General features: G+C 48.1%; 1 pseudogene; it reads right to left on the bottom strand.

Annotated features, from left to right (window-relative positions):
• The window catches only part of LOC147083854 (uncharacterized), a 187,355-nt pseudogene that overhangs the window by 63,596 nt on the left and 104,473 nt on the right, over positions 1 to 19,286 (bottom strand).

Below are 19,286 nucleotides of genomic sequence, written 5' to 3'. Positions count from 1 at the left end.
TACAGTTCAAGCAGAACCTCCCTGCTCTTACATGATAGAGAGAGAGAGAGGCACTGCCCCTTTAAATACCTGGGGGGCACCCATTCCCCTTTAAATGGCCAAGCAATTGTTTTTGTTGTAAAGGGGCCGCAGTCCCCTTTGACTCACCCACCACCCGCCCCGCTGTCCCCCGCCCCCCTCACCCAGCACAAATACTCACAAGAGAGAGCGAGGAGGAGGAAGAATGCTGGTCTTTGTCCCTTTAAAAGTGGCTGCCCACCAAAATGTTCACAGCACCAGGGCTGTTTGTTCTGGATAAAAGTCAAAAAGAGAAACGGTTCACTTATTTTTAAATGAATGCAGTTGATGAATAGCCTTGCAATAAAGGTAATGCAAAGGAATAAACATTCACAAGCTGGGTTTTTTCCACCCCCTCCTCCCCTTCCCTTTAACAGCTCCTGCAGACAATGAAAGCAGGAAAGCGGCCTGCAGCCCACCGAGGTCCCGCGCCGCCATTGCTTGGAGGACCGTCAGCCCGCCCGGTCCTCCCAGCGTTTTCCGCGCTCTTGATTGGCGGGTGTTTCGCGTCAATCAATCCCCCCTCCGATTACGCGCTGACGCCAACACGCAACGACCCGGGGTCGGTTGGATCGGCGCACGCCACCGCAAGGTAAAAAAAAGACACCCCACACAAATGAGGAAAAACAAAAATAATAATAATCACACTTTAGAGGGGGGGAGGTTGGGGGAATTAATGAGTGTTTTCAATTTGTTTCGGAAAAAAACATTTTTGAAAAGCTTCCCAACGTTGCGAGGCGGGTTACGCATGCGCTCCAGCCAGCCTTTGTCTCCCCCACGTGGGCCCGGACACGCCCACTTGCCTTCCCCTCCACCAATCACAGCGCGGGCAGGCGCAACACGAGGCTGCCAGTGCGCCTGCGCGGGGACTCCGGGGAGCGAATGGAAGGCCGGGCCCGGGGAAGAGGCGGAATCAGCGGCCGGGCTCAAGTAAAGTGTTGGGGAATCGATTTAAATCGAGGTGAAGGGGGAGCGGAGAGCGAGATTATAAAGTAAAATACCAGAAAAACCAAACCTGAGAGTCGGCGGGCGGGACCTCCGCGGACACAGAACGGAGCGGAGTGAGCCGGAGCAATGTGATTCTGACTGACGGGAGCGCTGACCAATAGGAAGAGGGCTGAGGTTGGAGGACTGAACTGGGCGACCTGGTCCTCCCACTAATGGCGGCGCGGCAAGGGGGCGGGACCTTCCTGCCCGGCGCTGAGGCCCGATTGTGACGTCATCAGAGGAAGAGGCCAGTCAGGTGGAGGCCGGCCCGGGCCTGTGACTGACGGGAGCGCTGACCAATGGGAAGACGGCTGAGCTGGGAGGACTGAACTGGGCGGCCTTGTCCTCCAACCAATGGCGGCGCGGCAAGGGGGCGGGGCCTCCTCTCCAGCTCAGGTGCGCTGGGGCCGATTGTGACGCGCTGTCCCCAGGTGAGAGCAGCTCAGTCAGCACAGAGCTGGGGCTGGAATCTGGGAGAGGGGCCGCAGGCAGCGGGCCTGGCAAAGGGGCACAAGCTTCACAATACAAGCTTCTTTCAAATGCACAATTGTTTCCTACACACAGCCTTGGTCACTCTGCAAAAAAAACTTGAACAATTCATCATAACTCACCTGCTTTAGGAGAGGTGTAGAGTGCGAAAAGGAAGGAAGTTATGATGAAACTGTGTAAAAGACTGGAGTTAGCTGTGGCTCAGTGGATAGCAGAGTCAGAAGGTTGTGGGTTCAAATTCCGCTCCAGGGACTTGAGCACATAAAGCGAGGCTGACACTCCAGTGCGGTGTTGAGGGAGCGCCGCACTGTCGGAGGGGCAGTACTGAGGGAGCGCCGCACTGTCGGAGAGGCAGTACTGAGGGAGCGCTGCACTGTCGGAGGGGCAGTACTGAGGGAGCGCCGCACTGTCGGAGGGGCAGTACCGAGGAAGCGCCGCACTGTCGGAGGGACAGTACTGAGGGAGCGCCGCACTGTCGGAGGGGGAATACTGAGGGAGCGCTGCACTCTCGGAGGGGCAGTACTGCGGAAGCGCCGCACTGTGGGAAGGACTGTGCTGCGGGAGAGCCACATTGTCAGAGGGGCAGTAATGAAGGAACACTGCAGTGTCGGAGGTGCCGTCTTACAGATGAGACGTTAAACCGAGGGCCCTGTCTGCCCCCTCAGGTGGATGTAAAAGATCCCGTGGTGCTATTTCGAAGAAGTTGTCCCTGGTGTTTTGAGCCCAATATTTATCCCTCAATCAACATGACGAAAAAACATTATCTGGTCATTATCACATTGCTGTTTGTGGGAGCTTGCTGTGCGCAAATTGGCTGCCACGTTTCCCACATTACAACAGTGACTACACTTCAAAAATACTTCATTGGCTGTAAAGCGCTTTGGGACATCCGGTGGTTGTGAAAGGCAGTTAAGAAGGCAAATGTTATGCTGGCCTTCATTACAAGAGGATTTGAGTACAGGAGTAAAGAAGTCTTATTCCAATTATATCTTCTTTCTTCTTAGGCAGTCCCTTGGAACCGAGGATGACTTGCTTCCACATTAAAATTGAGTTCTCGGGTGTAAGGGTAAACCGGGAGAGCTTCTCCCCGAGACGGAACCTCTGATATAAAGGGTCGACTGGATCCATGTTTATCTGTAATTTAAACAGAAGTCTGGTCGTCTTCCGAGCTCTCTTCCCTAGAGGAGAGGGTAGAATGGGGGTCTTTAGTGTTAAATGGTTTCACCTGGGTCCATTGCTTCCATTGCATACCCATCGGTTCCTGTAGACAAACACACGTATCACTTGTCATTAATACAGTACATGGCCCCATCCAACGGGCCCCATTCCCTTTCTTCCGATAACTTGCGTCATTACTTGTTGACCGATTCTGGGCAACTCGTCTGGTTTAAGTCCAGCATTCTGCCTTTCTAGATCTTTAATCTGTTGTTGGTTCCTTATCTTTCTTCAGTGCTTGTACCTCCTGATTTAGTTGTACTAAGTATCGCCTTAATCTATCTTGCACTGGTCCTGGTTCTCCCACCCCTCCAGCCAAATCCTCTGGTAGTCTCATAGCTCGTCCTGTCATTAATTCATAGGGGGTCAGTCCGGTCATTCGTCCTGGGGTGGCTCGCAGCCTCATTAGTATGCTGGGTAATAATTCCGACCATCCCTTCCCTGTTTCTTAGATGGCATTTGTCAGTGCGTTTTTCAGTGCCCCATTTCCAAATTCCATCTTGTAATTGCACGCCAGCTTGTCTCCATTTCTCCTTTTGCTCTTTACTAGTATTTTCTTGTAGCTCCATTATATTCACTTCCTGTACCCCACTGACTATCATGACCATATTTATTTCGTTTTTGAACGCGTCCTCTGGTTGCATTTCTTCAGCAGCTAATTTTGGGCTAGATCTGCATACCTATTCCCCATTGGGGCCTGGTCCTGGGGTTCATAGAAACATAGAAGATAGGAGTAGGCCATTCGGCCCCTCGAGCCTGCTCCACCATTCAATGAGATCATGGCTGATCATCCAAATTCGGTACCCTGTCCCTGCCTTCTCCCCATATCCCTTGATCCCTTTAACCTTAAGAAATATATCCAACTCCTTCTTGAATATATTCAATGAATTGGCCTCCACTGCCTTCTGTGGTAGAGAATTCCACAGGTTCACCACTCTCTGGGTGAAGAAATTCCTCCTCATCTCTGTCCTAAATGGCTTACTCCTTATCCTTAGACTGTGACACCTGGTTCTGGACTCCCAGCCATCGGGAACATCCTTCCTGCATCTAGTCTGTCTAGTCCTGTTAGAATTTTATAAGTTTCAATGAGATCCCCTCTCACTCTTCTAAACTCCAGCGAGTATAAGCTCAATCGACCCAATCTCTCCTCATACATCATTCCTGCCATCCCAGGTATCCGTCTGGTGAATATTCGCTGCACTCCCTCCATGGCAAGAACATCCTTCCTCAGATAAGGCGACCAAAACTGCACACAATATTCAAGGTGTGGTCTCACCAAGGCCCTGTACAACTGCAGCAAGACATCCTTGTTCTTGTACTCGAACCCTCTCGCTATGAAGGCCAACATACCATTTGCCTTCTTAACTGCCTGCTGCACCTGCATGCTTACCTTCAGCGACTGGTGCACAAGGACACCCAGGTCTCGTTGCACTTCCCCTTCTCCCAATCTATTGCCGTTCAGATAATAATTTGCCTTCCTGTTTTTGCCACCAAAGTGGATAACCTCGCATTTATCCACATTATACTGCATCTGCCATGCTTCTGCTCAATCACTCAACCTGTCCAAATCATACTAGAGTTTCTCGGCATCCTCCTCACAGCACACACGCCCACCCAGCTTTGTGTTGTCTGCAAACTTGGAGATATTAAAGTTAGTTCCCTCGTCTAGATCATTTATATATATTGTGAATAGCTGGGGTCCAAGGACTGATCCCTGCGGTACCCCACTAGTCACTGCCTGCCACTCGGAAAAAGAGCCATTTATTCCAACTCTTTGCTTCCTGTCTGCCAACCAGTTCTTTATCCAAGTCAGTACCTTGCCCCCAATCCCATGTGCCTTAACTTTACACGCTGTTCTCTGATGCGGGACCTTATCGAAAGCCTTCTGAAAGTCCAAATACACCACATCCACTGGTTCTCCCTTATCTATTCTACCAGTTACATCCTCAAAAAATTCCAGTAGATTAGTCAAGCACAATTTACCTTTTGTAAATCCATGTTGACTTTGTCCGATCCTGTCACTGTTTTCCAAGTGCTCTGCTATTACATCTTTTATAATGGACTCCAGCATTTTCCCCACTACTGATGTCAGGCTTACCGGTCTATAATTCCCTGTTTTCTCCCTACCACCTTTTTTGAATAGTGTGGTAACATTAGCTACCCGCCAATCCATGGGTACTGTTCCAGAGTCTATCGAATTTTGGAAGATGACCAGCAATTCTGTCCCTCTAGTGCTACTTGTCTCTCCCAGTCCTCTCTTCACCTTGTTTCTCCTCTAATGTTTCATTCTGGTGCCCATCCCCCTGTCAAATTAACTTAAACCCTCCCCCACAGCACTAGTTAACCGTCCCATGAGGACATTGGTCCCAGCTCTGTTGAGGTGCAACCCGTCCACCTTGGACAGGTCCCTCCTGCCCCAGAACTGGTCCCTCCTGCCCCAGGAATCTGAAGTCCTGCAATATTTCTCTTTCAGGTACTTATCCAATTCCCTTTTGAAAGTGGTGATTGAATCTGCCTCCACCACCCTTTCAGGCCGTGCATTCCAGATCCTAACCACTCGCTGCGTAAAAAAGTTTTTCCTCATGTCGCCTTTGGACCTTCTGCCAATCCCCTTAAATCTGTGTCCTCTGGTTCTTGACCCCTCTGCCAATTGGAAGAGTTTTTCTCTCTATTCTGTCCAGACCCCTCTTGATTTTGAACACCTCGATCAAATCTCCTCTCAATCTTCTCTGCTCCAAGGAGAACAACCCCAGCTTCTCCAGTCTATCAATGTAACTGAAGTCCCTCATCCCTGGAATCATTCTCGTAAATCTTTTCTGCACCCTCTCTAAGCCCTTCACATCCTTCCTAAAGTGCGGTGCCCAGGATTGGACACACTACTCCAGTTGAGGCCGAACCAGTGTTTTATACAGTTTCATCATAATTTCAACACTTCTGTACTCTATACCTCTATTCATGAAGCCCAGGTTCCCGTAAGCTTTTTTAACTGCTTTCTCAACCTGCCCTGCCACTTTCAATGATTTGTGCACATATACCCCCAGGTGTCTCTGTTCGTGCACCCACTTTAGGATTGTACCCTTTAGTTTAGATTTCCTCTCCTCATTCTTTCTACCAAAATGTATCACTTCACATTTTTCTGCATTAAATTTAATCTGTCACGTGTCCGCCCATTCCACCAGCCTGTCTATGTCCACTTGAAGTCTATCACGATCCTCCTCACTGTTCACTATACTTCCAAGTTCTCTGTCATCTGCAAATTTTGAAATTGTGCCTTGTACACCCACATCCAAGTCATTAATATATATCAAGAAAAGCAGTGGCCCTAGAACCGATCCCTGGGGAACACCACTGTATACCTTCCTCCAGTCTGAAAAACAACCGTTCACCACTACTCACTGTTTCCTGTCACTTAGCCAATTCCCTATCCATGCAGCCACTGTCCCTTTTACTCCATGGGCTTCAACTTTGCTGGTAAGCCTATTATGTGGCACTTTGTCGAATGCCTTTTGGAAATCCATGCACACCATGTCAACCGCATTGCCCTCATCAACCCTCTCTGTTACCTCATCAAAAAACTCGATCAAGTTGGTTAAACACGATTTGCCTTTAACAAATCCGTGCTGGCTTTCCTTAATTAATCCACACTGTTAATTTTGTCCCTGATTTTTGTTCCTAAAAGCTTCCCCACTACCGAGGTCAAACTGACTGGCCCGTGGTTGCTGGGTTTACATAGAAACATAGAAGATAGGAGCAGGAGTAGGCCATTCGGCCCTTCGAGCCTGCTCCGCCATTCAATGGCGGCGGCAGGCAGCGAGAGAGGCGGGACCTGCGGGAGACCCGGCGGCGGCGGTGAGGTACAAAAGGCGGCAGTGGGGCCAGGAGAGGCCTCAGAGCAGCGGCGGCAGGCAGCGAGAGAGGCGGGACCTGCGGGAGACTCGGCGGCGGCGAGGTACAAAAGGCGGCAGCGGGGCCAGGAGAGGCCAAACAAACTCCAGTCTGCGAGCTCAGAAGGTAGCAGAGAGGTAAAAAGTAATCGGGGTGTGACATCACCAGGGAGCAGGTAAGTGATTGGTTGGTGAGTATTTCTCTCTTTTCATTACAAGCTTGAATTCTGTGGTGTTAAATTTCTAGGGTCTCTGTGTTGTAGTGAGGACAGTTGGTAAATAAAGCGCCCTAGAGTATACCTGTAACTGGGGTATTGAATAAATTTTTTAGATTAATTAAAGGAGTAAGTCATGGCAGGAGAGCTCAGCCCCGTGTTCTGCTCCTCTTGCTCCATGTGGGAAGTCAGGGACGCTGCCAGTGTCCCTGGCGACCATGTGTGCGGGAAATGCATCCAGCTGCAGCTACTTGTAGACCGCGTTGCGGCGCTCGAGCTGCGGGTGGATGAGTTTTGGAGCATGCGCGATGCTGAGATGGTCGTGGATAGCACGTTTAGCGAGTTGTTCACGCCACAGGGTAGGGCTGCACAGGCAGAAAGAAACTGGATGACCATCAGGCGGAGCAACAGAGGCAGGCAGGAAGTGCAGGGGCCCCCTGCGGACATCCCCCTTTCAAACAGGTATACCAAGTTAGATACTGTTGAGGGGGATGACGCACCAGGGGAAGGCAGCAGCAGCCAGCTTCCTGGCACCAGGGATGCTTCTGCTGCTCAGAAAGGGAGGAAAAAGAGTGGGAGAGCAATAGTGGTAGGGGAACAGATAGGCGTTTCTGTGGCCGCAAACGTGACTCCAGGATGGTTTGTTGCCTCCCTGGGGCCAGGGTCATGGATGTCACTGAGCGGCTACAGGGCATTCTTAAGGGGGAGGGTGAGCAGGCAGAGGTCATGGTCCACAATGGGACCAACGACATAGGTAGGAAGGGGGATGAGGTCCTGCATCAAGAATTTAGGGAGCTAGGTAACAGATTAAAGAGCAGGACCTCAAAGGTTGTAATCTCTGGATTACTCCCAGTGCCACGTGCTAGTGAGTATAGGAATAGGAGGATAGAGCAGATGAATGCGTGGCTAAAGAGTTGGTGTAGGGGGATGGGTTTTACTTTCCTGGATCACTGGGCCTGCTTCTGGGAAAGGTGGGACTTGTACAAGTCGGACGGGTTGCACCTGAACCAGAGCGGGACAAATATCCTTGCGGGGAGGTTTGCTAGCACTGTTGGGGGGGGGGGGGGGTTTAAACTAACTTGGCAGGGGGATGGGATACAGAGGGGAGCTGAAATAGGGGGTGATGTGCTGCCAATTATAGAGAAAAAAACAAGTCAGCTTGGTAGACAGGACAAATATACAAGGGCAAGGCTGGATGGCATCTATTTTAATGCAAGGAGTCTTGCAAATAAGGTGGATGAACTGAAGGTGTTGATAAACACATGGGAGTATGATATTGTTGCTATCACGGAGACATGGTTGAGGGAGGGGCAAGACTGGCAGCTCAATATTCCGGGGTACAGAATCTTCAGGCGAGACAGAGGGGGGGGGTATAAGAGGAGGGGGTGTCGCAATATTAATTAAGGAGTCAATTACTGCAGTAAGGAGGGATGATATATTAGCAGGTTCCTCTAATGAGGCCATATGGGTGGAGCTTAAAAACAAGAAGGGGGCAAGCACTTTGCTGGGAGTGTACTATAGGCCTCCAAACAGTCAGGGGGAGATAGAGGAACAGATATGTAGGCAAATCTCAGAGAAATGTGCAAATAATAGGGTAATAGTAATGGGGGATTTCAACTTCCCCAATATTAACTGGGATAGTCAGAGTGTGAAAGGCACAGAGGGTGTAGAATTCTTAAAGTGCATCCAGGAGAGCTTTTTGAGCCAGCATGTAGAAGGTCCTACAAGAGAGGGGGCGGTACTGGACCTAATTCTAGGGAATGTGGCCGGCCAAGTGGAAGAAGTGCTAGTAGGTGAGCACTTTGGTGACAGTGACCATAATATGGTGAGATTTAAGGTGGTCATGGAAAAGGACAGGGATGGGCCGGAAATAAAGGTTCTAAATTGGGGGAAGGCCGATTTTAATAGGATAAGGCAGGATCTGGCCAAAATGGACTGGGATCAGCTACTTGCAGGAAAATCCGCATCGGAGCAATGGGAGGCTTTCAGAAGGGAGATTGAGATCATACAATGGCAACATGTTCCCGTAAAGGTCAAGGGTGGTTCCAAAAACCACAGGGAACCTTGGATGTCAGGGGATATACGAGAATGGATTAAAATAAAAAGGTGGGCTTTTGGCAGATACAAAAGGCTAAAGACGGAGGAAGCCCTAGAGGAGTACAAAAAGTGCAGGGGGATACTTAAAAAAGAAATTAGGAGATCAAGGAGGGGCCATGAAATAACACTGGCGAGCAAAATAAAGGAAAATCCTAAGATGTTTTATAAGTATATTAAGGGTAAGAGGATAACTAGGGAAAAAATAGGGCCCATTAGGGACAAAAGTGGAAATCTGTGTGTGGAGCCGGAAGATGTTGGAGGGGTTCTAAATGAATTTTTTGCATCTGTTTTCACTATGGAGAGGGACGATGTAGACATAGAAATAGGGCGGGGGGACTGTGATATGCTCGAACATATTAACATCGAGAGGGAGGAGGTATTGGCGGTTTTAGCAGGCCTAAAAATGGATAAATCCCCAGGCCCGGACGAAATGTATCCCAGGCTGCTGTGTGAGGCAAAGGAAGAGATTGCGGGGGCTCTAACACACATATTCAGAACCTCTCTGGCCACAGGGGATGTGCCAGAGGACTGGAGAACCGCTAATGTACCATTATTCAAGAAGGGGAGTAGGGAAAAACCGGGGAACTACAGGCCAGTGAGCCTAACATCAGTGGTAGGAAAATTATTGGAAAAAATTCTGAGGGACAAAATTAGTCTCCACTTGGAGAGGCAAGGATTAATCAGGGATAGTCAACATGGCTTTGTCAAGGGAAGATCATGTCTGACTAATTTGATTGAATTTTTTGAGGGGGTGACTAGGTGTGTGGATGAGGGTAACGCAGTGGATGTGGTATACATGGATTTCAGTAAGGCCTTCGATAAAGTCCCACACAGGAGACTGGTCAAGAAGGTAAGAGCCCATGGAATCCAGGGTGCCTTGGCACATTGGATACAAAACTGGCTTCGTGGCAGAAGGCAGAGGGTGATGGTCGAAGGTTGTTTTTGTGACTGGAAGCCTGTGGCCAGTGGGGTACCACAGGGATCGGTGCTGGGTCCCTTGCTGTTTGTGGTCTACATTAATGACTTGGATATGAATGTAAAAGGTATGATCAGTAAGTTCGCGGATGATACAAAAATTGGTAGGGTGGTAAATAGCGAGAAGGGTAGTCTCAGTCTGCAGGACGATATAGATGTGTTGGTCAGATGGGCGGAACAGTGGCAAATGGAATTTAACCTGGAAAAGTGCGAGGTGATGCACTTTGGGGGGACTAACAAGGCAAGGGAATACACAATGAATGGTAAGACCCTAGGCAAGATGGAGGGTCAGAGGGATCTGGGTGTGCAAGTACACAGATCCCTGAAGGCGGCGGAACAGGTGGATAAGGTGGTAAAAAAGGCATATGGGATACTTGCCTTCATTAGCCGAGGCATAGAATATAAGAGCAAGGAGGTTATGATGGAGCTGTATAAAACACTGGTTAGGCCACAGCTGGAATACTGTGTGCAGTTCTGGTCGCCACAATACAGGAAGGATGTGATAGCTTTGGAGAGGGTGCAGAGGAGATTCACCAGGATGTGACCAGGGCTGGAGCGCTTCAGCTATGAAGAGAGACTGGGCAGATTGGGTTTGTTTTCCTTGGAGCAGAGGAGGCTGAGGGGGGACCTGATTGAGGTGTACAAAATTATGAGGGGCATAGATAGGATGGATACTAAGGAGCTTTTTCCCTTAGTAGAAGGGTCAATAACTAGGGGGCATAGATTCAAGGTAAAGGGCGGGAGGTTTAGAGGGGATTTGAGAAAGAACTTTTTCACCCAGAGGGTGGTTGGAATCTGGAACTCACTGCCTGAAAGGGTTGTGGAGGCAGAAACCCTCACAACATTCAAGAAGCATTTGGATGAGCACTTGAAATGCCATAACATACAAGGCTACGGACCAAATGCTGGAATATGGGATTAGATTAGACAGGGCTTGATGGCCGGCGCGGACACGATGGGCCGAAGGGCCTCTATCCGTGCTGTATAACTCTATGACTCTAGGTGTACAAGATTATGATGGGTTTGGATAGGCTAGACGGGGAAAAGCTGTTCCCACTAGTTGAAGGTACAAGGACTAGGGGACACAGATTTAAGGTTTTGGGCAAGAGATACAGGGGGGAACGTGAGGAAAAACTTTTTTACGCAGCGAGTGGTGATGACCTGGAACTCGCTGCCGACGGAAGTGGTGGAAGCGGAGACACTCAATGTTTTCAAGGGGAGACTGGATAGGCACTTGGGGGAAATAAACTTGCAGGGCTACGGGGATAGAGCGGGGGAATGGGACTGACTGGATTGTTCTACAGAGTCGGCTCGGACTCGATGGGCCGAATGGCCTCCTTCTGTGCCTCTATGACTCTCTGGGGTCTAACCAGGGCTTTGTATAGCTGTAGCTTATAAGGAGAAACTGGTTCCAGTGGCAGGAGGGTCGGTAACCAGAGGACACAGATATAAGGTCATTGACAAAAGAACCAGAGGTGCGGTGAGGAGAATTTTATTGACGCAGCGAGTTGTTGTGATCTGGAATGCGCTGCCTGAAAGGGCGGTGGAAGCAGAGTCAATAATAACGTTCACTGGGGAATTGGATAAATACTTGAAGGGGAAAAAATTGCAGGGCTATGGGGACAGAGCAGGGGAGTGGGACTAAATGGAGAGCTCTTTCAAAGAGCCGGCACAGGCACAATGGGCTGAATGGCCTCCTTCTGTGCTGTATGATTCTAGGAGCCACTCCTAGAGTGGAGTGGTGCCCGCAGGGATCGCTTGGCAGGAAATTGGGAGGAGGTGGTTCACACACAGACTGCACCTGATTTCAAGATGCTGTCCTTTTAAAACTGGTCCTCCACAGGCAAGGAGTGACTCGGTCCCTTTAATGAAATTCACATTGAAAAGGAGAGTCCCTGTCCCTTTAAGAGCCCTCCGCCCACCACTCCCACCTTTTTCTTAAAGTCTTTGAAATTAATAATAAAAGTTCATGCAGAAAAAATCTGAGTGTGTGTCTGACTGTATTTTTGTGAGTATCTGTGTCTGTCTGACTGTATGTGTGTCTGTGTAGTGGGGAAAGAGTTAAACTGACATCGCTGGCAGTTTCACTGACTAGTGTAATAAAGACCATTCTTTGCAGTAGTAAGCTTTTTCTAAGTTGCTGAATTGGCAGTGGAGATAACATAGCTGGACATGGAACCAGAAGAGGCCGAGAGGATGTAAGTTCTGTTCTGGCAGGAAAGTAAAACAATGAGTTGGAAGTAAAAGAGGCCTCGAGAGGCAGGAAAGGAGGACAGAGAGAGGCAGGAAAGGAGGAGAGAGAGAGGCAGGAAAGGAGGACAGAGAGAGGCAGGAAAGGAGGACAGAGAGAGGCAGGAAAGGAGGACAGAGAGAGGCAGGAAAGGAGGACAATGAGTCAGAAGTACAATGAGACCCATCTGGCATAAACAAAGGTCATAGGTGAAACAAAAGCTTGGGGATAACGGCCAATAATAAAGGCGGTACTTTAATGTAACGCGGCGTAGGCAACCAATCAGTGAAGATGCATGCGGGCCAAGGTCCAATCAGGTGGCAGGAATGAATTTTGACGTGTGTTGTAATGTATAAAAATGTCGTGTTTGCTGTACCAATTTGGAAAGGTCTGGCTAAGACAGAGCAGACTGTTTCCCCACCGGTGCAATAAAGACAACTTGACTATCGATCTAAAACCGTGTGTCGAGGGTTGGTTTAAAATACTCCACAACAGCTGAATCCAGTGCGCTCAGCCGTTTCTTGATATCACGTGGAGTGAATCGAATTGGCTAAAGACTGGCTTCTGTGATGGTGGGGACTGCAGGAGGAGGCCGATATGGATCATCCACTCGGCACTTCTGGCTGAAGATGGTTGCAAACGCTTCAGCCTTGTCTTTTGCACTCACGTGCTGGCTCTCAGCATCCACCCTGTTAAGCCCCCTCAGAATCTTGCATGTTTCAATAAGATCACCTCTCATTCTTCGAAACTCCAATGAGTATCGGCCCAACCTGCTCAACCTTTCCTCATAAGACAACCCCTTCATCACAGGAATCAACCTAGGATGCAGGCCATCAGGTCCAGGGGACTTGTCAGCCTGTAGTCCCATTAGTTTCCCTAGTGCTTTTTCTCTAGTGATAGTTTTAAGTTCCTCCCTCCCTTTTGCCCCTTGATTTTCCACTATTATTGGGATGCTTTTAGTGTCTTGTCCCATGAAGACAGATACAAAATATTTGTTCAACGTCTCTGCCATTTCCTTGTTTCCCATTATTAATTCCCCAGTCTCATCCTCTAAGGGACCAACATTTACTTTAGCTACTCTCTTCCTTTTTATATACTTGTAGAAGCTCTTACTGTCTGTTTTTATATTTCTTGCCAGTTTACTCTCATAATTCATCTTCTCTCTATTATTTTTTAGTCATCCTTTCCAAGTTTTTTAAATCTCCCAATCTTCTGGCCTACCACTAATCTTCACAACATTGTACGCCTTTTCCTTCAATTTGATAACCTCCTTAACTTCCTTAGTTCATCCTTCTCATTGGAATATATCTTTGCTGAGAGTTATGAAATATCTCCTTAAATGTCTGCCACTGCTTATCTACCGTCTTACCTTTTAATCTCCGTGGCTGACGTGAGCAAGACTTTTAAGAGAGTGAACACCCACAAAGCACCCGGTCCAGATGGAATCCCTGGGCGTGTCCTTAGAGCATGCGCTGACCAGCTGGCAGCCGAGTTTATGGATATATTCAACCGTTCACTGTACCAGTCTGTAGTCCCCACCTGCTTCAAGATGACATCGGTTATTCCAGTCCCCAAAAAAACAAGTTACCTGTTTAAACGACTACTGCCCCATAGCACTCACTTCTGTCATCATGAAGTGCTTTGAGAGGCTGGTTAAAACCCACATCAACTCCTTACTAACTGACACACTGGACCCACTTCAATTTGCCTACCGCCTAAACAGATCTAGGGATGATGCCATCGCCACTGTACTGCACACTGCCTTATCACACCTGGATAAGAGGAACACCTATGTGAGAATGTTGTTCATTGATTATAGTTCAGCATTCAATACCATTATCCCCTCCAGGCTTGTCAACAAGCTCAGTGAGCTAGGACTTAACACCTCCCTATGCGACTGGATCCTGGACTTCCTGACGGGCAGACCCCAGGTGGTGAAAATAGGCAGTAACACCTCCTCAACACTGATCCTGAACACGGGAGCTCCCCAGGGTTGTGTGCTCAGCCCCCTTCTGTACTCCCTGTTTACTCACGATTGCGTGGCCACGCACAACTCCAACTCCATCATCAAGTTTGCTGATGACACTACTGTTGTAGGCCTGATCACAGATGGCGACGAGACAGGCTACAGGGAGGAGGTAAGAGCTCTAGCAGAATGGTGCAAGTACAACAACCTCTCCCTCAACATCAGCAAAACAAAGGAGATGATCGTGGACTACAGGAAGTGGCAGGGCGAGGGACACACCCCAATCTACATCGAAGGGGCTGAGGTGGAGAGGGTCAGCAGCTTCAAATTCCTGGGTGTATTCATTACGGAGGACTTAACGTGGTCCCATCACATCGACGTCGTAACGAAGAAGGCATGCCAACGCCTGTTCTTCCTCAGGAGACTGAAGAAATTTGGAATGGCCCCCCAGATTCTCACCAACTTCTACCGGTGCACCATCGAGAGTATCCTGTCCGGCTGCATCACTACCTGGTATGGCAACTGCACCGCCACAGACCGCAAGGCTCTACAGGTGGTGGTGAAAGCTGCACAACATACTATAGGAATTAAACTACCTGCTGTCCAGGATATCTACCCCGAGAGGTGCCGGGGGAAGGCCCTGAGAATCATCAAAGACGCGAGCCACCCCAGCCACAACCTCTTCGCCCTGCTCCCGTCCGGTAAGAGATACCGAAGCATACGGTCTCGTACCAGCAGGTTTCGAAACAGCTTCTACCCCCAGGCCATAAGACTCATGAACAAATAATTTATTATTATTTATTACTGTTGTTTTATTTATTATTACTGTATTTCTATTAGTATTTTTATCATTATGCCATATTTATTCCAATGTTGGGAGGACTCGTAAAAATCAACATTTCATTGTGCAGTACACACGTCTACTGCATATATGACAAATAAAATTGAATTGAATTGAATTAATCTATTTTCCCAGTCCACTTTAGCCAACTCTGTCTCCATACCCTTGTAATTGCCTTTATTTAAGTTTAAGACACTAGTTTCAGACTCAAGTTTCTCACCCTCAAACTGAATGTGAAATTCGATCATGTTGAGCAGGTTCCCTAGAGGATCCTTTACTATGAGATCATTAATTAATCCTGTCTCATTACCAGATCTAAAATAGCCTGTTCCCTGGTGGGTTCCACAACATATTGTTCCAAGAATTTGTCCTGAATACACTCTATGAACTCGTCCTCAAGGCTACCTTTGCCAATTTGATTCGAAGATTAAAATCGCCCACAATTATTGCAGTACCTTTCTTACAAGCCCTCATTATTTCTTGATTTATACTCTGTCCCACAGTGTAGCTACTGTTAGGGGGGCCTATAGACCACTCCCACCAGTGACTTCTTTCCCTTATTATTTCTGATCTCCACCCAAACTGATTCAACATCTTGATCTCCCGAGCCAAGATCATTTCTCATTATTGAACTGATCTCATCCTTTATTAACAGAGCTACCCCACCTCCTTTCCCTTTCTGCCTATCCTTCCGAAATGTCAAATACTCCTGAATATTCAGTTCCCAGCCTTGGTCACCTTGTAACCACGTCTTTGTAATGGCGATCAGATTATAACCATTTATTTCTATTTGTGCCATCAACTCATCTATCTTGTTACGAATGCTGCATGCATTCAGATAAAGAGCCTTTAATTTTGTCTTTTTACCATTTTTCCCTACTCTGACCTTATTTGCTGGTACACTCTTATGCTTGTACACTCTGTCCCTTCCTGTCACACTCTGGTTATCATTACCCCTATTGCTACCCTGCACTATTGCCTTGTCCTTTCTCTTTAACTTTCTAGGTTCCACCTCACCTGAACCCGCCCCCACTATTTAGTTTAAAGCCCTATCTACAGCCCTAGTTATTCGATTCGCCAGGACACTGGTCCCCGCACGCTTCAAGTGAAGCCTGTCCCAACGGAACAGCTCCCTCTTTCCCCAGTACTGGTGCCAGTGCCCCATGAATTGAAACCCATTTCTCCCACACCAATCCTTGAGCCACACATTCAACTCTCTGATCTTATTGACCCTATGCCAATTTGCTCGTGGCTCACGTAGTAATCCAGAGATTACTTTGTGGTTCTGCTTTTTAATTTAGCCCCGAGCTGCTCGTACTCCCTCAGTACAACCTCTTTCTTAGCCCTACCTATGTCATTGGTACCTGTGTGGACCACGACAACTGGATCCTTCCCCTCCCACTCCAAGTTCCTCTCCAGCCCAGAGGAGATGTCCTTAACCCTGGCACCGGGCAGGCAACATAGCCTTCGGGACTCACGCTCTCGGCTACAGAGAACAGTATCTATCCCCCTAACTATACTGTCCCCTACCACTACTACATTCCTTTTTACTCCCCCAACTTGAATGGCCCCCTGTACCACGGTGCTGTGTCAGTTTGCTCCTCGTCACTGCAGTCCCTGCTCTCGTCCACACAGGCTGCAAGAACCTCGTACCTGTTAGACAAGTGCAAGGGCTGAGGCTCCTCCAATGCTTCCTTCTGGATCCCCATACCTGCCTCACTCGTAGTCACACCCTCCTGTCCCTGACCACGGACTAAATGTGAAGGATTTAACCTAAGGGGTGTGACTGCCTCCTGGAACAAAGTGTCCAGGTAACTTTCTCCCTCCCTGATGTATCGCAGTGTCCGAAGCTCGGACTCCAGCTCATCAACTCTGAGCCGAAGTTCCTCGAGCTGCAGACACTTCTGGTCACCACACTTGAGGAAGGATGTGAAGACCCTTGAGAGGGTGCAGAGGAGATTTACCAGAATGGTTCCGGGGATGGGGGATCTTAGCTACAAGGACAGGTTGGAGAAGCTGGATTTGTTTTCATTAGAGCAAAGGAGGTTGAGGGGTGATTTGACAGAGGTGTACAGGATTATGACAGGTTTGGATAGGCGAGACGGGGAAAGGCTGTTCCTACTAGTTGACGCTACAAGGACTAGGGGACACAGATTTAAGGTCTTGGGCAAGAAATACAGGGGGGATGTGAGGAAAAACTTTTTTACACAGCCACTAGTGAAGACCTGTGGTGTATGTGCCTTTAAGAGCAATTATGGTGTATGTGCCTTTAAGAGCCCCAGGTGTGCGTAATGCCGGTAATTGCCACTTGGGCTATATAAGCCTGTGTATTGTGTATATCCTTTAGAAACCCCCCCCCCAGACTTGCTTAGTAAATACCTATGAACCAACTCCTGTCTTCAGTGTCTTTATCTACACACGGACACTACAGTGGCGACGAAGTGGAAACGAACTTACCTGCAATTCGGCAGCACCTCAAGGACATCGATTCCTCCAGCGTCCAGAAGACTCAAGGAAGTAAGAGAAACTGTGGTTTCACCAGCTGGCCAAGCTGGTGACAGGTACTGCGCTAATCCTTCCTGGGCATCAGGCTGGAGCTCCAGCGGCGGGCTCTACAGCTGAGACAGGCAGCGAAATCGGAGGCAAGCAATAACGGACTGGGAGGGTGCACTCGAGAGACGGCCGGCGCGGCAAGCAGGTCAGCGTTTAGACCTCCAACGGGAACAAGTCTCCAACAGTGAATAAACGGAAACCACAGTAAAACAGCCTCATTATCGGTAGCAGCGGCGGGAAAGCGCGGGAAGCGCCATATCGTTGCTACAGAGAAAAAAAAAAGCGCGGGAAGCGCCATATCTTTTCTGAAATGCCTAAATCTGGTAATATTGAGGCTTTTGATGGCGAAATAGAAGATTGGACCACATACGTGGAAAGAGTAGAGGTTTATTGCACTGCAAATGGAATAACAGATGAAAAAAAAGCTTCAGTACTTCTGAACTTAATGGGCGCGAAGACATACGGGCTGTTACGAAATTTAATCACTCCAGCCAAACCAAAGGACAAGACTTTTAAAGAAATTGTTGATACCCTGCAGGAGCATTTAAACCCAACACCGCTGCTGATAGCGGAACGATTCAAGTTCTTCAAGAGAAATCAACACAAGAATGAAAGTAACGCTGATTACCTAACCGAATTAAGAAAGCTATCAAAGTACTGCCAATTCGGAGCAGGACTATCGGATTATCTTCGAGACAAATTTGTTTGCGGTCTCTTAAGTGAAGGAACACAAAAAAGACTGCTTTCTGAAAAAGATTTAACATTGGACAAAGCTTTCAGTATGGCTGTATCATACGAAGCAGCAGCAAAAGGAGCTGCAGAGATACAACAAGAGACACAGGACTTCGGCACCCATAAAATGACACAGGAGTTCGGAAGGTGTTATCGCTGCGGCAGATCCACCCATAACCAGAGGGACTGCTGGTTCAAGGGCAAAGCATGCAGGCAATGTGGTAAGATTGGACACATTGCACGGGTATGCCAATCTGGACAAAATAAATCCACTGACAGAAAACAAAAAATCAATAAAGAAAAGTACAGGAAGGTACAAATGATGACGGGCAATAGCTCCGAAGACCAGAATAGCGATAGCGACTCCGGAAACAAGAGACTAAGCTGTCTCAAATTACATAATGTACGTGCCAAAGAGGATTACCAAACCATTTGGGTTACCCTCACAATAGCAGGGTCCCCAGTTAAAATGGAGCTAGATACAGGATCAGCTCTAACCGTAATAAATCGACGAGATTACGAGAGGCTATTTTCGCATATACCTCTAAAAGACACATCCATTATCTTAAAAACATATACAGGGCAGAAAGTCTACCCCAAAGGAAAAATAAGGGTGCCTGTGGTATACAACGGCAAAGAAATACAAAAGTTGTATTTATACATTCTACAAAATGGTGGTCCACCGTTGTTGGGACGTGAATGGATAAGGAAGATACGTTTAGACTGGCACTCCATTCAGGCACTGACGGTGACCAGTAAGGAAAAAAACAATGATGACATCATACCTGAACGATTAAAAGACATCTTGGCCAACGCCAAAGAAGTGTTTCAAGAGAAACTAGGAACCTTGAAAGGCATCACCGCCTCAATAAAAGTGGAAGATACAGCAATTCCAAAATTCTTTAAGGCAAGACCGGTGCAATACGTCCGGCAGTCGAGGCAGAGCTGAAGAATTTGGAAAAGGCAGGCGTATTATCCAAAATAGATTGGAGCGAATGGGCAACACCCATCGTTCCAGTCATGAAAAAAACATTGAAAAATAACT

This window comes from Somniosus microcephalus, unplaced genomic scaffold (assembly GCF_052327205.1).
Source record: "Somniosus microcephalus isolate GS21.2 unplaced genomic scaffold, FLI_Smic_1.0 scaffold37, whole genome shotgun sequence".
Lineage (NCBI taxonomy): Eukaryota > Metazoa > Chordata > Chondrichthyes > Squaliformes > Somniosidae > Somniosus > Somniosus microcephalus.
This window is presented reverse-complemented; position numbering and strand designations above follow the sequence as displayed.